Source organism: Mus caroli, chromosome 12 (assembly GCF_900094665.2).
Source record: "Mus caroli chromosome 12, CAROLI_EIJ_v1.1, whole genome shotgun sequence".
Classification (NCBI taxonomy): domain Eukaryota; kingdom Metazoa; phylum Chordata; class Mammalia; order Rodentia; family Muridae; genus Mus; species Mus caroli.
In genome coordinates, this window is record NC_034581.1 from 9,161,368 (window position 1) to 9,175,840 (window position 14,473).

The following is a 14,473-nucleotide window of genomic DNA, read 5'->3' on the forward strand; positions in this document are numbered from 1 at the left end:
ATCAGCTTTCAAATTTTCATTGCAACACCTTCGTACATGTGTCCCATTATGCTTTGTTTTTTTACATCCTTGCTCCTCACTGCACTGCTTTGAGTCCCCTCACCCCTTCTGGCTGCCTGTCTACCTTTGTCCATTTGATTTCCCCTCTGCTTTCTTGTTGCATGTATTTCATTGGCCTCTATATTTCCTACCTCTTTTAAGACCTCCTCCCCTCTCATGATCCCCCTTACAGTTTTGTGACCTATACACACACACACACAGAGAGAGAGAGAGAGAGAGAGAGAGAGAGAGAGAGAGAGAGAGAGAGAGAGATTTTAAATCTAGGTCCCACATCTAACAGAGAAATACAGGATTTGCGGGGGAGATGGGGAGGGGTCTGGCTAATTTCACTTAACACAGTGATTACCCGGTGCACCCACTTGGCCGGATTCACATGGCTGAATTTGAGTTTTGCTTTGATGTGAGTGTTCTTCCCTTTTGCAATAAAAATGTATATGACATTTTTATAAAACAAAACATAAAACTGGACTCCATGGTGAAGAGATTTGGATTTTTAAAGAGATTTTTATACTTTTAAAGGTCTACAGTATTTTATATGATAATATTAACATGAGATCTTACAGACAAGAAACTGAAAAGTTATGGTTTAAGGTGCTGTATTTGTCAAATGCCATCAACTTGGCATAGACTACAGTCATTTAAGAGGAGAGCTTCATCTGAAGATTGTCCTGTGGGCCAGTAGGGGAAGGATTGCCTTAGTTTACTTACTGTAAGGAGAACTGTGCCACTGTGGGTGCCACCATTGCTGGAAAAATGCCCTGGACTATATAAGAAAGCTTAGCTAGAGCTTGTGAGTAAGCTAGTGAATGAGGCAGCAAAAAGCCTTCATGGTTTCTGCTTCAGGTTCGTGTTTGAGTTCTTGCCTTAACTTCTCTTGGTGATGGACTTTAACCTCTCAGATGACATAAACCCTTTACTCCCCTAAGTTACTTTTGGTTATGCTGTTTGTCACAGCAATAGAAAAAAAGCAGGATACCTTGCTGTGTGTTCAAAGACATTTTCCCATGCTATAGTCTTGGCTGTGCATAAGCTTTGAAATTTCATGCACTCTCACTTCTCAATTCTTGGGATTATTTCCTGTGCCTTTGGGGAGGACCTCCATTTCAAGTAATTTAGAAGCTGTGATGGTTAATCTCAATTGTACAGTTGATGAAGTCTAGAACTATCTGGAACACAGGCATATGGGCTTACCTTCTCTTGATCAGATTAATAGAGGTGTAAAGACCTGACCATTGTGGGTGGCACCATTCCCTAAGCTGAAATCCTAAACTGTACAAAAAGGAGAAGCAAGCTGCATACAAGTATTCATCATTATGTTTCCTGACTATGGGTACGATGTTACTAGCTACTTCAAGATCTTACTGCCTTGAACTCCACACCATGAAGGACTGTACCCTTGAACTTTGGGTTAAAATAAACTCTCCCTGGAGTTGATTTTGTCAAATGACCAGAAAAGAGGCTAAGATAGAAGTTATAGCAACTTTTTATACTTAATAAAGTACACTTAACATATGTGAAGCTAAGTATACAAAGAGAAGCTAACATACTCCCTACCACATTTGGAAATCACAACTCATACCTATTGGACCCAAGTTTTGCATATTTAGATAAATCTGCATTTTTTTAACATAGCATTGTCTAGTTACCAAAGAAACAAATTTTGCACAATATGTTTTCACATTTCTCACTTTGCTAGTAAGTATTTTATAAAAATGTTTTTAGAAAATCTTTGAACAATACAGGTAATTGGAACTTGGACCAGGTAATACAATGTGAGATGGTCCTCAGGCTGGTAGATTGCCTAAATAAGCCTGACTGCATTTTTACCTCAGATTCACATGGCATCTCTCTGTCTACCTCAAAACCACAAAAGGTGCACTGTGTCATCAGACTCAAATTTGGCCTTTCAGGAACGCCTTCCCTTTTCTGCCATGGTAAACTGTGCATACCAATGGACATACATTACCATTTTAGCCGTCTTGGAGAATGTCATCCAGTGGTACTCATATTGCTGTGCACTCGTTTTCAGAAGTTTTTCCTCATCCCAACTGACATTTGGTACCCATTAAACAGCTGTCCATTATCTTTTCCATCCAGCTTCCAATGGCCACCATTCCACTTCCTTTCTCTAAGAACTGGACTATTCTATAGAGATGGTGTCATGTGACAGCGCGTGCTTGGTCTTTTGTGTTTACTTCACTCAGTGTCATATGTCCAAGGTTGATTGGAGTTGTGTCACCTATTAGAATGTCTTTCCTCTTCCAGGTTGAATAAGAGTCTATGGTATGACTATACTATATTGTGTTATGCTTGCATTCATTGCTCAACATTTGGGTTACTTCTTCCTATCTGCTATAATGAAAAATGCGTCTAGGAAACGCAGATGTACAAATACCTCATCAAGTGCTTACTTTTATTTCTTTGGAGTATGAATATAGATGTGAGACTGCTGTACAGTAATTCCACATTTTTTTAAAAGAACTGTAAGATTATTTTCATTGTATTGCACCATTCAAAATTTCCACCAGCAAGACATGGGGGTTTCAATTTGTCCACACCTGTGCAAAAGGGTATTACACCATTTTATTTGTGGGTATGCAGAAGGGCTCAACCCTCTTCTCACCTGCTGTGCTTTCTCCAAAATTACCCACCAGAATGAGGGCATCAATAGCCAAAATCCAATCAAACAAGTTGTGTTCTACAAATGAAAGTATGGGGGAATGTAAGACAGACTATAGTCACTGCTTCTAAGCCTAGCAAGACCCTAGCTTCTGCCTGGTATATTGTGACACTCAAGAGGACTTGGGTATATCATAAGCAGCACTTTGCTTGGCTGCTTGAAGCCATTAAGAACTATGGATTTGAAAGAAGGAAGCCTGGTACCCACATGGCAGGAGGGAGCTGGGTGGAGTTGGGCAAAGCCCATCCCTTAAGATTTCAGATTTCCTCATCAGTGACACAGAAGCATAAGTCCCCCCATCCCTGCCCCACCCCCATCCCTCTAACATTCTGTGGTTCTCTGAGGAGTCGCTAAGAAAATGGAGATCCAGGCACCAAATGGCCACCAGGAAGGCAGAGCAGAAGGTGTGTGCTTGATGACCCTGTGGCAATCGGCAACAACCTACTTCTCCTTTTATACTTTCCAAGAATTCTAATGGACCATCAAGTGTCCAATCAGGACCATAGGAACGTCCTTGAATGAGTTATCTTTAATCTTCCTTCCATTCTTAAGTCTCGCTTGTTTCAGTTCAGCTGAAATTGCATCCTACTCTGTGGTTTGTAGAAAAAGTCCACAGTGGTTTTGTCTCCTGTTTTCAATTTAGGGTCCTCTCTCTCCTCTAATCACCAGATGCCAGTATGTTTTCTAATAATTCTTGCTTTGCCAGTTTCTGGATTAACAAACTTCCTCTGCCTCTGGGTCTGAAGCTCTCTGCCATGGCAGTGGTAGCTGAGACACTTCAGGTTTAATTAGGAGCCATCTCTCGAAACCACGAAAAAAGCCCAAATAACAATTAGCTTCATGTAAATATTGAGCTATGGCATTTCCTTCTTGTGTTCTGGTAAGGGCCTCTGCTTGCCCTAGTGAACCATCTGGGTGTGAGAGCTTTCATTCCTTATGGATGGCTACATCCAATTCCCTAAACAGGACTCCTTAAATAGACTCCTTGTAGCACTTGAGATGAGAGGCAGAGACACTTGGGGGATGGATCTCCCCATACCACTTATGCATGGCATTTTGAAGTTGTGATGGTTTTTCTAGTATCTCACCATCTCTGTTAGGTGTTTTGTGACATTCTCTATCTCTGTCTAGTAAAACAGTTGGCCCTAGAGTAGATCCCATTTCAGGGGATGAGGGATCTACTGTTCCCAAGGAAAAACAAGCAGTTTGGTTCAGTTTGTTTGTTTTCTTTGGAAATGCAACGCCCCTCTGCTCCTGCCCCCAACCCCAGGCTATTTTTCAGCATTGAATTGGCCTTCGGGCTTAATTCGATTCATTTAGAAGCAATTGCCTGGGCTATCTAGATTCATCTGCTTATATCCCCAGGGGCTTCTCTAGTCAGAGTGATCTGCTTAGCACCTCAGTGTTAGGAGTTAACTCCTGACAGTGCTAACTGTCAGTCTCTGTTCTCCATTACTCTGGGGGTCCAGCCATACAAAGTGCAGGCCCAAAATGTCCTCCTGGGTGCTTCCAAACCACCTCTTAGTGCCTAAAGTCCTAAGCAGGACAAAAATAGTTTTTAGTGTGTAAGCATTCTATACAAAGAGTCAATTTTTAATGGGATCTTATGGCTAATGCTTAAAGAAAATAGATAGGGGCTAAATAAACAGAATTGTAATGTTTCCCATTGAGTACTCTGGAAGCTGATACTGAGACACGGAATTGGAAAGCTGGGTCTTTTATTAGAGATCAGTGCTTTAGAAGGAAAAAGACAACAGGGGCAGAAAGAGAAGATGAACTGTGATGTAAGCTCACTGTTCAGCATTGGCTCATTGGAGACAGTGTTGTCTCTCAGATCATCCATGCTGGGCTCCCATGTTTCTCTTGTTTAGCACTGGCACCTACTATAGCTTCCTGAAAAGGTGTAACCCTGGCACAAAGCAGGTCTCTGCAGCTGTAGGGCAGCTCTTCATGTAGCTAGAGGTGTCCTTTGGCCTCATTCCCAATCACTGTGTCAGCAAGACTGGATGATCCTGGTGGCATGTCCCCATGTCTGCCTCTTCTAGAGATGACCTCTATGCTTGGCATTGGCCCTGCTAACTATCCTTGATTCTTCTTATGCCTCTCCTGTAACTCTTCCCTTTCCATCAGACCAGATGTTGATGGTCTGGTTGAGGAGGATAGCCTGACTAATTGGATCCATTCCAAACGGTGACCAATGGCATGCCTACATCTGCTAAGCATGGTAACCTAGAGTCCTGCACAGTCCTCTGAACCTCTAGCCAATCCCAGGACAAGGAACTCAGAATATATCCTCCCAACAGAATGCTGGGTGTACCTCCTACCTCTGCTCAAGTCTCTGCAGCCAGCAGCCAATATGGCAGCAATAGTATAAAGAAGCGAATTTCTCTGCTTTAGCTCGATGTGACACTTGCAAAACACAGTTGGAAATGAGCACGTTTCACTATCTCCAAGTAGGCATTGTGTGATGTGAAACGGGTGGCATTTGCTTTCCTTAGATTTTTCTGCCGAAGTGTTTATTTTTACAAAGAGAGTCCGTCAAACTGCGAATTAGCATGCACACGGCTCTTCCTGTCCCCTCCTCCCATCTGGCTTTCCGTGCAGAAATTACACTTCTTCTCAGCTTGCCCAAACTGTTAGCACACAATGCAGCTCCCATTTGGTTGGTGTCAATTTAATACTGCATTAATTAGACAATTAGAGAGGGGTCAGAGAAGATTCTAGCAGAAGTACCTTGAGTGGGAGTCAGGCTGATTAGAAATGGCTCTTTCTCATTTTAGTATAGTTTGTTTGGTTTTGCCTTAACACAGAAATTTTAGTCGATTAAAGTCTTAGAAGCTACAAGTGAATTGGCTTGGTGAGATTAAGGTATTTCCATGCAATTAGAACTGTAATGAAAACATCGACCTGCCGCACAGTCACTACATACCACCTTAAAGAGAAGTAACTCCTGGTATTGTTTGTAACATTCAAATGAATGAAGAAAACAAAATCAGCAGGCCCTGCTTCCACATGACAACAGTGAATTTTCATCAGGATTCTAGATAGCCTGTGTGATGGCCAGCTGGCCACAGTGTGTGTTGTGGCTGCGAGATTGGAGACCAGATCTTTTTCTCTTTGCCTTGACATCCTCACTTGGGACAGGTGAGGATGCAGACTTCCCTGGATCATCCAAAAGATCTGACAGAGTTGGATTACACTGACATGAAATATCCAGATGAAGCCTAAAGAGGTGAAGATGATGGGGGGAGCTCTAAAAAACAGAGTCTGGCAAAAAAAAGTGGGGGGAGGTCTTGCCTTTCTGTTGTTATTCACATACTTGGCAACCTGGGGGCTATCATATTTAATAATGATAATTAAACTATTCCATGTGTGCTGGTGCCCGAGTAATATCATGAAGCGTTCACTCTGGAACAGATCTTCAGGCTAATCTATTCTAATTGCCTCATTTTAGAAATGCTCAGAGGACTTAGGGGACGGAGAAGCACAAGCACATGTGGAGGGTACGGGCAGCAGCTTCTCTGGCTCCCTGGCCAGCCTTTCCTCCAACCGGCTACTCCTCACACAGGAGCTTTACTGTGCGGGATTCTGCCTGCAGACACCAGGGACTGGCCAGAGGTGACTGTACAGCAGATAAAAGGGTTCACTGGGCAAGCCTGGCACTTGTTTACTGCCCAGGCCACCATTGCCTGCTTGAACTCTTCCCTTAGGCTGTCAGATCTCAGAGACAAATGTTGCCAAATTCAACTCAGTTCTCAAACTCCGTGTCCTCTACCACATAGCCAAGTTGGGAGCTTTGCTGGTGAAGGCTGATCTTTCCTTTCCATCAATTCTAGTTTACCACCGTGCTTGTGCCTGGAAAATGATTGGTCAGGCACACGCTCTATCCCCATGGAGAAGTCCAGTGGTGAACACAAGGCAGAAACAGTGTCTAAAATGTAAACAACTACACAAGGTCAGAATGTGTCATGTAGGAATGATCAAAGGCCCAGAATGGGCACTGCAGCCCCCTTTGACCATTTTTTAATCCTCATACAAAAAAGAACAGATATTATGGTTTGGCTAGGCATGACACTGTATGCCTATAAACCCAGAACTTGAGAGGTTTCTGCAAGTTCAAGGCCAGCCTGAACTATGTGAGCTCCTGTCTTATAAATAAGTAAATAAATAAATAGTCAAGCAAAACCAGAACACAGCAGATATTAGCTCCCGCCAATCACCATTTTACAGAAGGTAGTGACATAAAACCACCGGGTGTGAGGTCTCCCATTCTAGCCTCAAGCAGGGATCAATGAGTGTGGTTTGAGCAAAGGAGTGAGTTTCCTCAAAATAATCATCAATTCATTTGCATTTGTAAATCAAAAGAAGGAACCTTAGGACCAGAAATGATCTAAACAAAGTTGAGTTGCTTCAGATTTTGGCTTAGCAGAGTTCAACTGCAGAAAATCAAATCAAGAAGGGGCTTTTCTGTGGCTGTTTAATAGCTAATTGGTGCTACTCCACACAATGGCCCCTGTAGAGACCTCAAGGAGCCTTATGAGGTAGACTGGTCTTCTAGTCTCCTGAGAAAGTTAGACACTATCTCTCACGTGAGTGGGAGCCCAGTGTTCTGGATGGGGGTTGGGGGGGCGGGGATGGAGGGGGGCTGCCCCTGGGTTTGCATTCCATCCCTGGCAGAAACACTGGGCAACTTGATGCTGGAGAGCCCAGGAAAGTTCTGCTATTCTAATGCCTCAAGGTGTCAGACGCTTAGAAGAGAGATTTCTGCTTTCCTCTCCCACCCACCTGTCTCACCAAGCCCTGGGGTTTGCCCGGAAGGATGAGGGCACTTCCCCTTTCTAGCCCTTGTTGTGGGTGGAGGGTGACTATACTTCCTGCCACGCCCCCAACATACATACCCGAGTGACCTGTTGATCACAGGTTCTGTGTGAGACTTACTTCTGTCTCTATTGCCTTCTCTGTGGTGTCAAACCACGAGTGCAGGCATGCTTTCTCTCCCAGTGGTGAGTCACTCTATGAACCCTCGGGCTGGGCCCTCTGCCCCCTGGGGTGACTTAATCCAGTCTATTGTTCAGGACTCTAGGGATTATATGTAAATTCTCTCAAATTGCAGCTGCTCACACCACCACCCCCTTTGACTGAAGAGAAGCAAAGGGATGGACGCAGAGACTGTCCCTTTTCTGGGGTCAGAAGTATTAACTTATGGACCTGACTCCGCCACCAGCTCCCTGAAAAAACAAACAAACAAACAAACAAACAACAACAAAAACCTGAGCAAGTCACTTTCCCTTTCAGGGGTGCTCGCTGTGAAATGAAGAGGCGAGACTAAAGGGTTACACTGGGGGATGCTGGGGTGGGGGGAGAGCCACATTCCTGGGGAGTGACACAATCCCAAACAGGGAGATCAAAGGGGCTCCACGAGAGAGGCCCCAACCAGGAGCTTGCAGGCCTGTGTCTGGGGTGGGTAATTAGCTCCTGCCGCCACCTTCCTCTCCTGTGGGTGAGCTGTGGGCTTCGAGACAAGCCCCCCTCGCCCCCTCCAGCACCCCAGGGAAGGGAAAGGAGGAAGGTAGGGAGAGAACCCACCAGGAACCGTGACATGTGTGGTGAACTTTATGTTAGACAGATGCAAAATTTAAACATTTTAACAGAAAGCAGTCCACTCTGCGCTTGCTCCGCACCAGTGTGAGAACGCACTGTGTGGATACCTCTTAAAGTATTTGATGAGAGACTAAAAGGCTGACAGGCTAACACTTCACTTCCTTCCAATTAGGGGCCTTTAACATCAAAGGCCCAGGCCCCACTCAGCCCGGCTTACTTGAATGAATTAGGGAAGAGAATGAGTCCAGGGATTGCTGGTTCTCTCCCTCGCGGAGGCTGGAACTCTGGGGGCTTTAATAAGATGTTTGAGGTCAAAAGGGGTCAGGCCTTTGACTGGGAGCACCGGGAAACTGCCAGAGTGTTTCAATATGCGTGGTGTTTGTCATGCAATCAGGCCCGCCAAAAGCTCCCCTTGTGGGGCCTGTCTTTGGGGGACCCTTTTGGAGATGGAGTCCTCAAGCCGCCAGGGGTCCCACCTTGGTGAGTATGCTTCAAGCCAGGACTGCCTGTCAATCAAAGCCCTGGAGCCCAGGTGATACAAGCAAGCATAGGCTGGGCCTTGCTGGTGCTTCCCGGGTTTGCTAGGGAGGTTTTGACACTTGGAGGAGAGAAGGGACCCTTATCCAGCTAGCTGGTTCAGTCACCAGAGAAAGAATGCGACTTCATGAGCCTCAGAATCAGAAGCCAAAACAAGCTCCTTTTGATTTCATCTAAGTTCATGACTGCAGGAGACTGGAACCATCAAAAGAGCTGAAAAAGCCACCTCTCTATGGTGAGCAGCCACCATAGGAAAGGGTGGCCTTGTGAGATAGCAGGTGCATTCCTGTGTGACACAGCTACCAAACTGTCCCATTCTATGCAACTTTACAAAAAAAAAAACCTGGCTTCTCAGAGAAGCCAGACAGATCGTGGTGCAAACCAGCCCACCATATTCTCTGCTCCTATAGTCGGCACAGGGGAGCAGGTGGTTGTGCAACTGTATTTCTTCTTCACGTGGGGTAGGTAGGGGGTTCCATTGATGGAGGATGGCAGTGCTTACACAGGGCTTAACAGAGAACTTGCTACATAGTAGGTACTTAGTGGAAAGCTCTGTCTATTGCTTGTTATGGCCCATGTTTTACTTCCATTTAAGAGTCCCCACCGACCTTTCTTCATAGAGGGACCTCGAGCCTCTGGTACAAGTGATAAAGGTGACCCTGCTATGAAGGCAATGTGATCCAATTCCAAAATGTCCAGGAGGTGTCTACTAAAATAGAGAAGCTCACAGTATGGATAGAAATAATCACAACACAGAGAAGTCAGAAATGGACAGTGGGCGAGTATGGTTTGTTATGATCACTCGAGATGAGAAGACCACAGAGCTGGAGGACTCTGGGTAAAGTGCTCTGAGTGTCCTGCAGAGGCTGTGAGCATATAGTCACTTTCTGCCCTATAGAGAGAGAAAAATAGTGTCTTAAAATCTGCATTGTATTCATGGATACCTGTTGCTATTTCAGTGGCCTACATAGAACCTGTGTTTTCTAACATCAAATCCGGATCTGGGAAGTGACTCAAGGTCCTGCTAAAAGTACAAAACAGGATAACTGGTACTGAACTTAAGAGAGTAGCTTGTGGAGAGCCTGATGATAAGAAAAAGTTTCCTGAGAAAGTAGTAATACACTTATTAAAAAGTGTATCTCACCCTGCTCCCCATTGGCACTTTAAAATCTATCTTCTACTAAACTACCAGCCATCTGCTTCTAAAGGCAAGCAGTTCCCCAATGAAAGTCTAGAATTTACCTTCACAAATATTTAAGGGATCCTGTGTTGTGTGAGTGTCAAGTGATAGAGATAGCTTTAGGTGTATATCAGCATCTGTGCAAAGCATCTGTTTGGCTAGAATATTTTTCAGATGTTCTCTGGGTCCATTTTCATCCATCCTGAATGGTTAGTTATGCAGATAAGAAAGCTAGATTGGTGAAAGGCTAGTTACCTACCCAGAATCTCACCAGATTCCAGCAGCTCAACACTGTGGGTCCTCTCTACCTGTGGATTTTACTTTTGAAACTAGGAGTTAATTTTCTTTTTTCCTTTTCAGAACTACTAAGGATGGAATTAAGGGCCTCAGACATGCTAAGCAAGTATTCTACCTCCATGCTCTCTGTTGTACCATGTGATGTGCATAAGTGTGTGTGTGTCTGTGTGTGTGTGTTTTCACATGCGCATTGGGTACACATGTACGTATGAGCATGTGGCGTGGAGGTTAGAAGTTAATACAGGATATTTTCTTCAATCTTTCTCTACTGTATTTCTGAGGCAAGCTCTCTCAGTTAAACACAGCTTGTGTATTCAGCTAGTCTAGCCAGCTTGTCTAGTAATCCCTGTCTGTGACTTGCACACACATACGAAGATTATACTTGTTCATGTGGGGATTATACATGGGCTGCCACATCTACATAGCATCTATGTGGAGGCTGAAGGTTCAAACTCGTCCTCATATTCAAACGTATTGTCCTCATAAGTTCTCTATTCTCAGAGCCATCTTCCTAACCCTGCATTGCTACTTTTGAGCCCAGATTGGGTATTTTACCTAGAACATTGTGTGACCAATGACCACCAGCCAAGGTGTCTTAGAGGAGACAGAGTAACCATCACCTGAGCTTCTAGAACTTTTGGTGTGAAAGCTGGGAGCACCAGCCTTCTCAGCCACTCCCCTTCCTATTCATGTTGTGAATGAACCATCCTAGAGGACTTCTCCTGGAAGCCTGTTAAAGTTCACCATTAATTAACTGGGTCATTATTTTTAAAACCTCATCAATGCTTCCCTGTGGCAAAGTTTGTTTTAACCCATGATATTTGCATAGGAATTCTAACACATCCCCACTTCCAGCCCCCCAGACCCAGCTGCCCCATAGGAATAGCAGTGGTGACAAAATCTTCTCCTTCCATTTTCTGTAGTAGCAACAAAGGGGAACTTCATAGTGGGTGGCACTTGTACCATTTCCAGAACTCCTAGGCTCATGGGAAAGCAGAAACTCGGACCTTAACAAACTGATATTCCAACTGCAGGTAAATACCTTTCTTTAATCCTGGGATTCAGGAGGCCCAGGTAGGCAGAACTATTAAGAGTTCAAAGCCAGCTTGGTCTACATAGTGAGTTCCATCGTCCAGCTGAGTTACATAGCAAGACCCTATTTCAGACCAACAATAATGACAACATTAACAGAAAGGTCATGAACAGAACAAAGGCAATCAAGGCAGAACGCACATGGAAGGATGTTTTGCTGTGTTGCATAGACAGATGCTGTTTTCAGAACTGCATAACACATGAGTTCCAATAACTAGAGTTTCCATCTCTGGGAACCCATTAGATTAGTATGATGGGTACCAATAGAAGGCTTATTCAAGTAGACTTTTGGGGGGGGGGTTTCGAGACAGGGTTTCTCTGTGTAGCCCTGGCTATCCTGGAACTCACTCTGAAGAACAGGCTGGCCTCCAACTCAGAAATCCACCTGCCTCTGCCTCCCAGATGCTGGGATTAAAGGTGTGCACCACCACCACCCAGCTTCCAGTAGATTTTATTATCTTTAAAAAGTACTGCAATGACACGATCATGCTATCGAGCACCATGATGTGGTCACTCTTCCCTTTCCTTTTTCATGTCTCAATGGCAACACCAATCAACTGAGACCGGTATTCTAATCAACTTATCAGGTACTGGTTGACACATGGTGCTCTATACAACAAGGGCACAGCAGGAGCCAAAAAGTCAGTAGAGGGACAGTGTCAAACCAGAATAGAAAACTGTTTATGTATTAATTATATTCGATGAATAAATTATTATACTATATGTGGTTGTTATGCCCCTCAATACTCCCAGAATCACTAATGTTTGGTAGTTGAGTATGGCAAGGACATCAATGAGTCTGGATACAATGGTTTTCCTGGAAGCCTTAGACAAGCCTGTGGAAAGTAGCTTCTCTAAGGGATGAGAACTAAGAACAAGAAGACATTAGAACACATCAGAAGGAGTGAAGGGCTGTGTGGGGAAATGGAACCTGGCCTAGAACCTCAGCGAGGTACATGTTGTAAGAGAAACAACAATAACATAAGAACTTATATTCAGAAGGTTTACCCAGGAGGTGGTTTTGTGAGAACCTGCAGTCCTATGAGAAATGCCATGGCCTGGAGGCCTCAGTTTCCAATCAAGACCACAGAAACAAAATACTCTACTCCTGCCTCCAGTTTCTCTGGGATCCACAGATCCCTCAGGATGCTGGCTCCTGGGCTGGTGATCTTTGTCCTCCCAGCCAGAGACAATCTACCCCTTAGAGATCACCCAAAGCTTGATTGCTTTCCAAGGCTGCTTCAGCTGGTCCTCCTCCACTTTCCAAGCCTTCATTTGTTCATCCATAACATGAGCAAAAAGACTGACCTCTACAAAGGAAACATCCCTTTCACTGAGTGGCAGTACCAGAAAGGAATAAAGGCAGAAAAAAAAGAACCCCGAAAACTCAGCCTGGAAACCCAAGGAATCCTGGCCCTGCACACTCCTCAGGAAGTCCTGAGAATGTACAAGGGTCTGGTAGAATCTACAAGTCATCAGCTTACAATGCTTCCGTGGTACCTACTTCTAGGAAGTGCTGAGATGAAAAGGTGTTTTGACTCAGCATCCTTTCATAGCCCAAATACCTGCCTTTGTCACTAGCTCTTCTCTTTCTCTACTCTCTGAAGACTGAGCCAAAGCCCACATCCTATTCCCCTAGCCTAGGTGGCAACTACACTGCATGACAAATTATAGAGCAGTCCTTGGAGAGTCTCCATTCCCATTTTTTTCCAAACTTCAAGTCCTGAAAAGCTGCAAACATTGGACTAATGGAAAGACATTGCCAAAGCCCTGCGTCCCCCTCTCCACCCGCATGGATGTGCTGGCTTCTATGGCAACCATCAAACAACAAACTCATAAAGCCAGCTCATCTCCCAGGGAATAGGGCAGCACCAGGGGCCATATTGCAAATGCTTGACCCCCAGGTACCTCTAGGTCACGGGGATTTATTAGTTGGAATCTGCAGTGCAGCGGATGACATTTTAAAAGGCGTTTTATTACTTTGTGACCTGTGTGCATTGCAGGGTAATTCCGAGGCTTTGTGACTGAAGTGACTGTCCAAGCTGCAGTGCTTCCAATGAACCACAGCCCTGCCTGCTCCAAACAGGAAACTAAGGAGTAGTTACCTCTATCTAGCACACCATGTTTAAAGTCTCAAATCCCTCCCACATCCAACTGAGAACAAGTTTCCTCTAGGGCTGTTGAAGTCAGAATATGGGAAACTATAGATGGGAGACATAAGAGGGACTTAAAGTCAAATAAAATAACAGAAGCCAACAGTACTGTAATCAACACTGCACATACGCAGGCACATCTGCAAAATACTTCCATTGTGCCCTTGGGTCTTTGTATCTGAAACTAAGAACATTGGCAAGGATCACTCACACAGTAGGGTAGAGCAGAAGGCCGGGCTCTTTGAAACCTCTAAGAGATCCAGGAAAATGCCTCCAGATCCTCTCTCTGTGTGGCAGTCAACATGGGATGGCCTACATTGCCTGAAGCCTCTCCATGATGCATGACATAGTGCTCATAGAGGCTGACAAGTCTGCTGACTGAGCAGCAGTTCCTTCTACCCACATCCTTGGTTTATTCTAATGGCCTTTGAAAATGTACTCAGGAGTGCACTCTTCTAGATCATACAGACATGGAGACTTTCCTGTAACCCTGGGATTTCTCTGCTCCAGGTAGTGTTATTTTCCATGCCACCTAACCATGAAACTATCCTACCCTCCACCTAGCTAAAAACACCTATGGGCCAAGATTGGAGACTGTTCATTCCTCTCTTCCCAAGCTCTTCCTTGTACTCTACTCAATACAAATGCTCATTTTATGGTGATTTTACTGAGTTCAGCTCCAAATCTACCACCCTAGGGAAATGATGTCTTTTGCTTTGGCATTGCTGTGGCAAGGAATGGGAATGTTGCAAAAGACGCTTCCCACTCTGAGACATGACTTACTCATAGACTCCAGATCCTACACAGGCTCACTCAGCTCTTTCTTGATTTAATACTAAGATGGAAAACAGAGGGGGGGGGGGGGGAGAGAGA